Below are 13,358 nucleotides of genomic sequence, written 5' to 3'. Positions count from 1 at the left end.
TTACGATAAAAAAAAGTTAAGCTATTTAGTACTAGTAGCGTAAATTTCAATCAATTTTTTTGAATAAATAGTAATACTTATTAGAACACATACAAAAATAGTAATACTAGTGTTTTAAATCGGATTTATAATACATTATATAACCAGAGTACAACTATAAAATGCCTTAATTTCCATCAACTTTGATGACAAAATGGTTCAATTCATATTGTTGGTCTGGATATTTAACATATACATAATGAGAAGGAATATAATTTGATTAATGTAAGGGTCATATTTTTATGTATTGACACATCCGAGATCAAAATACATTTTTTATCGGCCAATAGAATATGTCTTCTTCTTCTTCTCTTTTCTATTTTGCCCTAATTGAGATACCTTAACTTCTTTTTTTTTTTTTTTTTTTTTGGGTGCAATATTATAAAACATATGTTCTATTTTAGGGGGTCGCTACTCGCCTTCCATTTGGAAGCCTTAGGCCATTGCCTGAATTATATAATGGTTGAACTGCCCCTATGCATGTGCAATGGCAAACTACAGTCTATAGATTATAGAAATATTGACATTTTCCCTGCATTCCTTCTATTTCTAGTGCTTTTCTTGTAGCTATTTCTATTCATCTTAAATCTTAAGCCCGCCATTATATGTTATTTGATATCGTAGGCCTGGAAATCTTTTATCTTTTGGTCGATTTTAAAGTATATCCTTTCTTTTTGTCTTTTGGTGTCCCGTCTTTGTCAATGAAAGTTCATGATTGTTCACCTGTTTGGGAATTGATTTTGTTCCCCACAACCATCAAAAACTAAAGTTGCTTAGTCTCATAATTCTGTTTTACTTTTGATTCACCAAAGGTGTATAAATCATGGCATGTTATTGAGTTTACCATCATTAATAGTTTGAACTTCATGACTTTGGGGACGCTTGAAATTTAACCTGAACAACCACTTTCTCATCTCAGCAAACAAATAGCAAGTTCATCAATCACAAGACTGGTTAATTTGAGAGAGAGAGGATATTTTTTCCCCTCCCATGTAAGAGTGAAAGGGGTTAAATGCTTTATGGAATATTTTTGATTTCTATGAAACCCTTTAAGCTAGTGAGGTTACTAGTGAATGAACTGATAACTTGATAAGATATTCAATTGGACGCATTTTGGCTCTCGACTTATCATGATTACGATTTTTGTTTTCTTTGCTTTGGAATATAAAACTTAGCATTTATTGGGAAGAAGTGGGGCAGCTTAGATCAACAAAATTTCAAGAAATTCATCACTGTACCTTAATGGTTACACTTTATTTTCCCATCATTTCCCAAATCTTCTTATTTCTAGTGTTTTTTTCTCCACATTTGTCATTTGTGTTTTTTTTTTTTTTTCTTATGATCGAGTTGTAATTAAAGTCTCAAACTGATTTCCTCTAAATTCTTTGCATTATGGTTGGCATGATGACTGCCCACAAGGCGCTCCTGAGTCTAATAAAGAGCTAATAAGTTCATGGGTAAACTATCTATAATATGTTATAAACCTAATCTTTTTTTCTATCTTTTTTTTGAGACAATTATAAACCTAATCTTAGTTTTGGATCACATTGTCATTGTCTCCTATGCAGGTTATTGATATAATCATATAATTATTCATATTCGTTGAGTGAATGATAATTTGGTCTGACTGATCACTGATGGACTATCTCTTGTTTTAAGAAAGCCAAGTGAGGGGAAAAAGAGAAACAACCACCAATGTGCCCCCCAATAAAGAAAAACTCCAGTTTTTTATTTTTTTTTAAGTAATAAAAATCCAGAAGTTAGTAACATCAATTGTAAAAAATTCTTAAAAAAAAACAAAATCATTGTACATATAACATCTCCTTCTGCCTATATATATATATATATATATATAAATATATATATATATATTGTTCTGCTATTAATAAAATGAAAACAAATTAATTTTTTAAAATTTAAAATCAGGGATATAAACTAGGAATGACAACTATGGCATGCAACTGCCCAACTCTTTAAGAGATAGAGCTACCAATCCTAGGACAAATCAAGTGCGAGTAAATCAATGGCAATCTGCAAAAGTTTTTATACTAACATATATTCTGCAGAATGTTTTGTACTGCTCGAATTTGTAAAAAGTATGCAGAGAATATTTTGCGAGGTGTAGGCGTTGAAGCAATAGTTATCAACCTAGGATGAATTTTTTTTTTAACGAAAATGCTTTTTACAGAATTACTTTTTCACAAGGACATCCTTGGATTGGATTGCACTCCCCAGTGGAAAAGGAGACAGTAAGACTCTGAGAGTCAAAGGAGAGATCTTCCTAAGAAGAAAAAGCAGTCAAAACCAATGATAGTGTATCCAATCATGGTGTATGGAATCTCATGAGGAAATGTAGTGAGAAAAAGAATCATATGGTCTCTAGCTTTTTTATAAACCTATAAAAGCAGAAATGTTGCAATATTCTTCTTAATGGGGCTTATCATTTGTTTTAGATGCCTTGGATCAAGTGAGTAATGCAAAAATACAAAAGGCAAAGAGCTTTGTTTGGGAGTGAAAGATAATGTTGGTGGCCTACTCCCTGAAAAGCCAAAATACTTTTCTACCTGATTTGATGCACTAAAATCTTTTTTAATATGTTCAGTGGAAGTGTGGTTTTTTTGTTTTTGTAGGGTCTAATATTAGACAAGACCTGAACCAGATTGTTTCTATCTCATTAGGTTTAGGGTTACATGTTATGTCTCATTTATTTTCCTTCCTTCCCTTCATTCACATGGATGAACATGCACTTGTTAAAATCCCACATGACCCTAACTACCCCCTTCACCTTCACAGTGTTGAAAAGAGACAAACAAGGAATGGGACCCATATCAGACCCATCTTCAACCAAGTAATTTTGCTTTCAATTTATACTGGTACCTGTGCCTTTAAGTGACCTACCTACCAGTTAGTGCGCTTCCTAAATTCTCTGAAAAGATAGCTTTCATCAACGCCCCTTACCAATATCAGTAGCCTTATAATTGTAAAAGTTGAGGTTTTTAGGTTTAGCCCTCTATAGATTTAGAATTTGCATGGTTATTAAGTATATTTTTTGAATTGGGAATTTGAGGTTGTTACTCTTTATGAATACTGAATGTAAGATTTATAGGAAAAAGTACCAAGAACACTAGACCAGCAGTCATGATCAGTAAGCACAATGAGATTCAGAAAATGACAAAGGAAACGTTTGGATATCATCTCAATGTTCACTGAATTCATATTCAACCACTCTTTGCTTCGATTCCAATTGTTCTGAAATGGGCATGTCAACGTTAGTGATTAATGTAAGAACCACAAAACAAGACGGGTAGGATGTGGGGACTGTGCACACCTGGTCTTGCAGGTGTCTAATTCATGCAACAAAGTTCAAGCATTACAGCTCAAATTAGGTAACAAACATGTGGCATCATTTTGTTTTGGTTTGGTGTGGAAGAGTCGGATGATGGAGAAAGATGAAGAGATAATGAAAGAAATATTGATATTTTCTCTTATTAAGGGTCCGTTTGGATACAGCTGAAAACTGAAAACTGAAACTGAAAACTGAAAAACACTGTAGCAAAATAATTTTTAAATGTGTAAATAGTATCGTGGGACCCATTTTTAATATTTTTTTCTGAATAAAGTGATTGTGGGTCCCATGAACAGTGCTCAAACAGTGCACAAACAGTAAAATTTGTCTCCCGCACAGTACATGAACAGTATTTTTACTGTTCATTCGCTGGAAAAAAAAAAAAAAAAAAAATCTTAAACGCAAACGTGCGTTTGGGAAGCGCAAAACGCGCTCTAAGTATGATAGAGTTTCGATGACACTTTTTTCACACACCGTATGTCTATTTGGAAACAATTTATTTAACTATTTACTGAAAATATTCATTTATTTTTTCAATCATCATTTATATTATTTTTTTTAAGAAAAAACTTGAAGCTGTGATTGGACGGCAAAAGAGGATTTTTCCTCATAAATCTTGGTTTTGATGGGAAACTTTGCAAGTGGGCTTGGGTATTTGTTCACCCCACTAACCCATTAATAGTTCAACTTGCATAAAAGGCATACACAAGAGACCCTTTACAATTGCTTCTTTTTTTTTTTTTTGGGAGAAGACCCTTTACATTTGCTACATATATTTCACACTACTCAATCACATAGCCTCCAAAAATGCTAGCTCATCATCATTTAATGTTGATTTTCACTATCTAGCAAACTTAGCAGGTCATGGGGCCGGGTTGCATGTTCCTTGAAGGAACAAACGAGATGGGATTGAGTCAACCAAATTGTGTCAAAAACAGCATAAAACTAGAACATCCCAATTTTTTATGAGATTCCATTGCTCAAGGTTCTAGCTTGATTTTGTTTTTTTTTCCCCCTATAAAAAAATTAAAAAAAAAAAAAAAAAAAAAAAAAAAAAAAAAAAGGTTCTAACTTGACCAAATACCCTCCAATCAAAGTGGTCTTTTTTCTTGAGAAAATATCTTGGCAATACCCTTACTAATTGCAAAAGTCAAAGAAGGCCCTAGGCTTAAAAGGAGGAGAACCAACATTATATTAGTTACTCTTAACTCTTTTTTTAACAAAGACGATAGAGATTATTAGTTACTCTTAACTCTTAAACTAAAAGTTTATGTCCAATAATACCAAAATTAGTTTTCACTTTTCACTCTCCATGTTGATGCAAGTAACCGATTTGACTTCTGCAACTTGAAACCGAGTCCAAAAGCCAAGCTAATCAAAGTGTGAGACATGACAAGGCAAAAAAAATAACCCAAAAAGGTATAAAATTGAAAGGATCGAGGTTAAAAAGAAAAAGAAAGAGATTATTTTCTATGCAAGGACTGAGGCCACCATTTTTAATCTTTCTAAATTGAAGGAAAATGGGAAAAAAATTAAGTATCTTATATAGATTAATACAACGTGCTTTGTTCTTTCTTCACTTTTCTATCTTTCATATTAAACATTTATAATGAAAAACATTAATTTGTAGTATTTTTTTAATCTTTTTTCATCATTTTTATATATTTTTTCCCTCTCTCCCTACTAAACAAAGTCTAAAATAAAGCCTCTCAACACCAAGTTGTGAGTAGGCATAATATCCAAAAACGGGTTAAGAATCTTGTAATTTAGTGGCATTATTTACTTTTCTTTTCAATGAGAACATAAGTTTGAATCCCTTGCCCCACTATATTGATTATCCAATTATTAAAAAAAAAAAAAAAAAAGCACCAAAAATTGAGCATTAAAAATAATAAATGTTTAATTAGGTATTTAGTCCTTAACATTAGTCCTATATTTAAAATAGTTCCTTCTTTTAAAAAATGTTTCAATATAATTTTTTTTTTTTATATACATTCAATATAGTCTTTTAACTTATTAAATATGTGTAAAAGAGGTGATTATTGTCTATTGGATGAAAAAAATATATAATGTGGCAAACAAAAATGCTAAAATCAAGCATTGATGTCGAAGTAGAATCAGTAGTTGATGATGGCTAAAATGCTTTTTATTTAACTCAATGTTGATGTCAGAAAGATGTTAGTGTATTCTTTTTATAGATACTAGTGTCTTTTCGTTTTTAAATAATAAAAAATAAAAAATAAAACCTGGAACCTAGACTCCATGTTAGCATCAATGCTTGATTTTAGAGTTTCCGTTCGTCACGTAATACTTTTTCATCTAATAATTTTGACATAATGACATTCTTGACACACATTTAAAAGGCTAAGAATTAAACTGAAATAGTTGAAAGGATGAATATTAATTTGAAATGTGGTGTACAGATTGAGTAACAAGTATGTAATTAAAATAAATAAATAGATAAAAATATTTTACTAGCACATCCAAAAGTGGGTCAAGCTTGGTTGTTTCGAGCCTAAGAATAGAATTTTGACTAGCACTGGGCCTTAATTGCGTTGTAAGTTCCAACTTGGCGGTGTCACTCTTTTTGCGGTTTAATCTCACATTATGCATGTGATTTTTTGGACCTTGAATTCAACCTTTTTTTTTGTGTGTGTGTGTGTGTGTGTGTGTGTGTGGATAAGACCAAGAATTCAACTTCTTGATCAGCCTGATCGATCTGTAGGATAAGGGTAGTACGAATGTACGATATATGACTTTGTCCAATCCACTTTGATGCTGGTCGATAGGCCCAATATAAAGTGATCCTTGTTGTTTGTTACAAGCCCACCTAAGGAATAATTATAGATCAAAATAGGATTTTGATCCCTAAACAACTTGTTACTTTTTTTTGCAACCCTGTCCACAAACTATAATTGGATTCTTTGATATTGTTTGGATCATTCTTCAAACAACGACCATGCCCACAGTTTCTAAGCACTGACTCTTCTTTCTATTTTAGTTTGGTGAAAAACTTTTTAGAGAAAATTTAGGACCACAATTTTTGGTGCCATAATTTTGTCACAATTTTAATATGTCATGCTTTGAATGATGGAGAAAAAATAATGGGTCCATATGAAAGTGATGAGCAGTAAGTCACAGTCTGTCACATAAGATAATTGTGAAAAATGATGATATAAAAGTTATGTTCCTAAAATAACTCATTTCTTGTTACTTGTCATTTTCTTCATCTTCTTTTGACTAAAATGATAGACAATTTATATATTGGCTTGAATAAAACGTTGGCATTTAAGTAAGGGTGTTTTTTTTTTTTTTTTTTTTTTTTTTTTTTTTTTTTTTTCTGTACTAATTTACTCTCGACCCAATAAATTTAGATCAATATTATCCAAATCAAATGTTCAATTCACAAAACAACCATTTTTCAAGTTTTACCAAACTTTAAATTGACATTTTAAAAATCTCTTTTCTAAAATATACATTTTGAAATCACTATTTTAAAAAATATACTTTTATAAACAAGTAAGCCAAACCAACACTAAGTATTCAAGTTTCTCGATCCATCATACATTACATTCATACTAGTAGGAATTAGGAGTGCTCATGAGTCATAAGTTTGATTTTATTATGGACATTATGAAGTCAAAATTTGCAGAGTGAAAAACTCATATTGTTTTCCCTTCCAATCTAGACCACTGTGAAGTCTATTATTATTAAGCTATACCTAAAAATCATTCTGGACTATTGAGAGCAAAATTTACAATGTTAACTTTCTCCTTAACCCTATCCAATAAAATAAAAAGTTAAAAACCTAAAAAATCATCCTTTTTTTTTCATCTGATCAAACGATTGAGAAGAAAAGTTAGAATTTTTTTTCCAAATAACCTTAAAACTCAAGTCTTATAGACTCGAGTTCTATGTGGCTAAATCGGTACACAGCCGAAGTAGAAATACTCTCAAACTCGAGTTCCATCATCGATCTCGAGTTTTCAAAACTCGAGATGCTAGTTTTCAGTTTTCTTTCCAACGTATGTTAACTTATCATATATTTTCCCTTCACTATGCTAATCTGCAAAATCCCTCAGAAAAGTCATCTCAAATTCTCGGCCATCGATATTGCACCCTATCCAAATGCAATGCTGGGCCTTGAAGTCTATTGAAGGAAGATCCACTAGGATGGGAAGATGGCCCGGTCTTCATGTTCCTGAGTCTCAGAATTTGGGCTTTATGCCCCAACTCAATTAGCGAGCCCACAGGAATAGGACTACCTTGTGGGCCTCGGCCATGAACAAGCAGACCCGGCGAATGAAGGACTCTACTGCCTAGGACAGTAGGACTTGGCCAGCTATTGTATCTTACAAAAGATATTGCGGTTCGCAGCTTTTTTTTTTTTTTTTTTTTTTTTTTTTTTTTTTTTTTTTTTTTTTAAGTGTATATGTGTTTGAAGTTTCCTCTTAAAAATTTAAATCCGACCCTTACCTCTCACAATCACAAGTATTTATATTTTTGGAGTGACCATCACATCAAAATTGCGTGATAGTATTTCGTAGTTTTATTTCCAAATTGATTATCTTTTTTTTTTTTTTTTTTTTTTTTTTTTTTTTTAAGACTATCCATCTTTTGAATCTCACTTTCTTACTTTTCAATTTTCAAAGCAATTTTCTAAACTAGTATTCAATTGTCAACTAAACGAGTAAACTCAAGCAATCACGACTTTTTATTACTCCCCCTTTGCCCTGATTTCACGTTAGTTTAGGACAATAATGCATGAAACTTTGAAAGACTGCATCGATTATTGAAGAGAAACTTTGAATAAAAAAAAAAAAAAAATAGCAAACAACGAGGAGATATAATCCCAATTTCCAAGGATTCTAGATTTTACTACAAAGTCTTTTTTACGGTCACAACAAAAATCTTACACAACGAGCTAATGTGTTAGCCCACCATAGATCAATATAAAGAAAATTATACAGAGACCCATTACATCTCAAAACAAAAGTGTTTTAAAATGTTGTGTAACTTGTAAGCGTAAAATTTGTATTGATTTCAACATTTTTCTGTTGAAAGTTTGTAACAAACTTCTTTATTCGGTGTGGATAATTTGATGATTACAGAATCAACTTGGATTTCGGATATGATGTTGAAAACACGATAAGGTGCGAAACAGTACTACGGTGCTTTGCTTGTGGTTGGCCAAGTTGGCAAGTTGTAACTAATCCATTAGACAGAAGAACAGGAAAAGGAAGAATACATCAGACTGTCAAAAAATGGTAGACCGAGGACCATAAGATGTTGATGACTTTTCATGAGTAAGGCTTTGTTTGGTAGCTTGGCTGTCATCAACTGTTAGGACAATAGACTTCATGCAGAGCATTATGTTCAGGGAATATAGGCACATGGTGGGGTTCATTCATTTATGTTTGATCTAGATTTTGAGTTTAATTAATTGGTCACCTCTTGAAAATGTTTTGGGTAACTTATCTGTTTCGCATAAAAGAAGGGAGAATCATGACCATTTCCGTTTGATTTGTGGGCCATTCTAATTCAGTACACCCACCTTTGGTTCTATCCACCATCTATGTTCTACAGCTCAAATGTAGCAATCAATATAAATGATTGTCTGAAATTCTTAATTAGAATCTGTTTATAGATATATGTTGTCCAAAATAAATATTTTATTTATTTAAATGAACTGTTTACACAAACAAATTAAGTCGGCACAGAGCACTATATCAAAGTGTTTAGAGTTATCAAGTCCTGAACAAAACTACAAAATAGGGACATTTGTTATATTCTACTACATTGCTCTCTTGTTTTCGACCCCGTTTTGTCAGACCATCTGCACAACTATTTGCTTCACTGAAAACATGCTCCAGGTGCACGATCCATTCTCGATTCATCAAGCTTCTGCAATCATAAACTAAAATAACAATATTCGATGCAAGTACACAATTAGGTGCTAGCCAAGTAATAACTAGTTGATGAGAAGAAATTTGAACTTGGATGTCACCTTAAAAATACGAAAATGTGTCTCAATTGAATTATAAAGTTTTTGTTAAAAAAAAAAAAAAATCAGTGCATCAAACATTTAAACTTACTAATATTTGGTTTAACAATTTGGCATTTTGATATGAGGCTGACTACGCCCTTTGTTTTAGTTGCCCTTTATTTGTTTGTCTTTTTGCTAAAGTATTTATTTATTTTTTTATGAAACGCTAAAGTTTGTTTTTTTTAAAGTGATATTTGTTATGAATAGATGCTTTTTCATAAAGCAATTTGATATGGAAACAAAGAAGAATTCCTATCTTGAAACATCCAATAAGTCCAACAACGCATGCGAAGAATCAATCCGTGAACTTCTTGAATTCAACAGAAAGAAATAATGATCTTTCAACCATGCTACTTTTTTTTGGTAAATGTATGTATAGTTGGACCAAGTCTGAGTCTTCAAGTCATAACGATAGTCGATAGTCCACTTATTTCTTCAATTTTTTGTCCATTGCCATTTACTATGTCTAGTTGTCTTCTATTATTTGCTACAATTCTACGAAGACTTCAACCGCTCCACCTTCCCTGCTAATTATATAGCCTTGTTAACGGTGCACAAAATTTAAGGAATATAATATTTATTTTAAGTTCTAAGTTTCTAATATAAGAGGAATGGTCTGTTTAGATACTACTTATTGTTGAAAACTGAAAATACTATAACAAAATAATTTTTAAATGTGTAAATAGTACCGTAAGACTCAAATTTATATTAAAATCTGTGTTTAGATGACTTTTGTGGGTCCGTAAACAATGCCGTGAGACCCACCATTTTTCAACAAAACGCATAAATGCACATTCTCAGTGCTATTCAAACTCACACGAAGACCCTATTATCGGTGTATGTTTCCTCCCCTCATAACTGATAGGATCCATTCAACTGTGAATGGAAGGAAACGTATACCGGTAACAGGGTATAATTTTCACTAATGTAGGCCTTATAAAGTGTAAAATAGTTATGTCAATTATTCACAGATTGTGTAGGCATAGATTTTTTTCTTTTTGGTATATATATATATATGCTTTAATTTTTAAAAGAGGTTTAAAAAATAAAACATTAAGTGCACGTTAACAATTTTTTTTATTTAGAATCCGTGCACGTTAACATTAGAACAATCATTCTCTCAAAAGAAAACATTAGAACAACCGTTAACAAAATCCAATTATATAATATAAAAGTAGTGAATGAAATTAAAAGAAATTTTCTATGGTTTTGCATGCCATAGATTGACATTTTCCAATATGGCAACAACCATATAGTCCATTCCTCAAGACTAACAATTGCATACGCCCAAGTTTGCGTACAACTAATAATTAAACATATTTATGAGTTTTATTTTTTAAAAATTGTATTTGTGTGTTTACTGCTACACTTTCCAAACAAAATGAAGTTTTATTATTAATTATTATTTTTAAGTGAGAGTTTTTGCGACGTTTGTCTGGCCACATTTGACGCTACAACAAACAGAAATATTATATATATATATATATATAATGAAAAAAAGGCTTTCTTTTTAATTATAAAAAGGGGTTGTATTATTTATAATATAGAGAGTTCGTACAATAAAAGGCATATTAACCTACCAAGAGACAAAGTCTATTAGTCCCTATTTGCCTTACATCCCGTACAGAACAGCTGGATAAACAAAAGGATATATTTCCTAAGGGCTATGCTGTTCTCGAGTCTCGACCCCGTTTTGCTAATACATCCACACATCTATTTGCTTCATGATATGTATGAAGTAGATGGACAGTATGTAATCGAGCGATGAGGTTTTTGCAATAAAAAATCATGAGAGCGCGCGACAGCCAGTGGGCAAACACCATCAGTTATAAATAAAAAAATATAAAAATAAAAATAAGGCTTTAGTTGTAAAAAAGGCTTTATTTGTTGTAATGGTGGCTGCAAGATTTATATATCCAAACTTAAAAAATAAGAAAAATAAAAGAAAGAAGAAGAAGAAGAAGAAGAAGAAGCTAGCTGGGAAAGTGGTAATAAATAAACTAGCAATCAAAACAAAGTTATTGTGAGCACTCAGAAGTCAGAACTATGGAACACTACTAAATGCCTAAATGCAATGCCAAAAGGAGAAATTGTCTTCTCTGTTCAAATTTGAATCAAAAGTAGACAGGAGAAATGGAACGCTACTCTAGTCTTTTCATCTATCCTAGGCGCCGGTGCATTAACCAAGCTGTGACTTGTGAGTGACGTAGGCTTCTCGTTCATAATCATAACGTTCAAGGTGGAAGTCCACAACATTTATACCACTATGTAGGTTGAAATTGAGTTGCAGATTTTTTATTCAACTATAAAATATTTTATCAATTGAATTAACTGGAATTCACTAATCATTTTTTAAGTTAAAATACCTTTGAATCATAAATTTATTCATACCTCTTTTTTTAAAATTTTTTTATTCTGGTACTTTGATTTATCAAAATATAAAAATGATGAAAAATCAAAAACTCTGTTACCATAAAATGTTTTTTTTTTCTTACTTTAAAATTATATACAAAATATGAGTTATGAAATTATGAATTAAATAAAGAAATGTTTGTCTAATTGTCGGATTTTTCAAAATATTACTATTATAAAAAAAATATAAATTAATGTAATATCACAAAGTTTTACAATTTTGACCCCAAAAAACAAAACAAAAAAATCTACTCGCGTCGTGAGAGTTTTTTTTTTTTTTTTTGGACAATGCGAGTTAAAACTTTGCCTTGCCCTTAATCCTTATATTCCCATACAAATTAGATACAGGCTCATTTTCAAAAAAATAAGGCGAAACTACAATGTTAGTCTTTCAAGTTTATTTTATATGCGCAATTGGTCCCTTAAGTTTCAAATGAGCACAATTAGTCCCTCAAGTTTTATTTACGTGGCTAACGAAATAATAACTTGACATTTTTTAATGATGTGGCATTTTTTATTTAAAAAACTACAATGATTAGTTTCCATGTCAGATCAAATCTAAATCAAACTAGCTCAGTTTAAATCAAATCTAAAATCACAACCCAATTACAAATAAAATCACATACATTTGTGATTTTGGATTCACAAACGCACAATGGCATGAGAGAGAAGGGGGAGAAAGAGACTGAGCGGACCATAGCCGTCGCCGACAACGCCTCTACCCTCCATTGGAGACGGTGGCATCCTGACTCCAGGCGACGCCAACCACTAGTGTGTCTTCTTGCTCGCACAGCCACCGACACCGCACCGCTCCTCCTCCCCTCTTCGAAAAGCCTCACAGATATTGCTCTTTTCTCTCGTGTTGTTATGCTCTTAATTTAAACAAATAAGCGTTTCTATTTCTTAATAATTTTGAATGGATATTATCATTCCACTTGAAATTGGGTTTGGAATGTTCAATTATTCTTTGTTGGTTGGGTATTTTTTTAATTAAAAAAAATCTGGACAACGGTGTCGCAGTGACTCACAGCTGAGGACAATATCATACCTTTAAAATGGTTTGTACTTACCTTAGTTCTATTTGAATGGTGAAGGACATTTTGGACTTCAATATAAACAAACTTTTCTCAAAGAGAGTATAGACACAAGAAATTTTGGTAGCAGTTTGGTATATGCTAACTCAGCGATTTTTTTTTTTTTTTTTTGATTGGAAAAGTCTGCACTCGTTCAACTGAAAATGAAAGTCACCAAGGTCCATATACAAAGCTGGCACAGAGCTGATACAAAAATCTCTCTCTTCCCTCTCTCTGTCTCGTCGTTGTGTGTTTATTAAACAAGAATAAGATTTGTTTTTAATTGGGTCAGTATGATTTAGATTTGATTTCAACCGGTTAAGTTTGCTTTAGATTTAATCTGACGTGGAAACTCATTATTTTAATTTTTTTAATTAAAAAATGTCACGTTTTTAAAAAATGTCAAGTTATTATTTTGTTAGCCACGTAAGTAACGTCGCTA

The sequence above is a fragment of the Quercus lobata genome, chromosome 2 (genome assembly GCF_001633185.2).
Source record: "Quercus lobata isolate SW786 chromosome 2, ValleyOak3.0 Primary Assembly, whole genome shotgun sequence".
In the NCBI taxonomy this organism is placed as follows: Eukaryota; Viridiplantae; Streptophyta; class Magnoliopsida; order Fagales; family Fagaceae; genus Quercus; species Quercus lobata.
Note: the sequence above shows the minus strand (reverse complement) of the source record.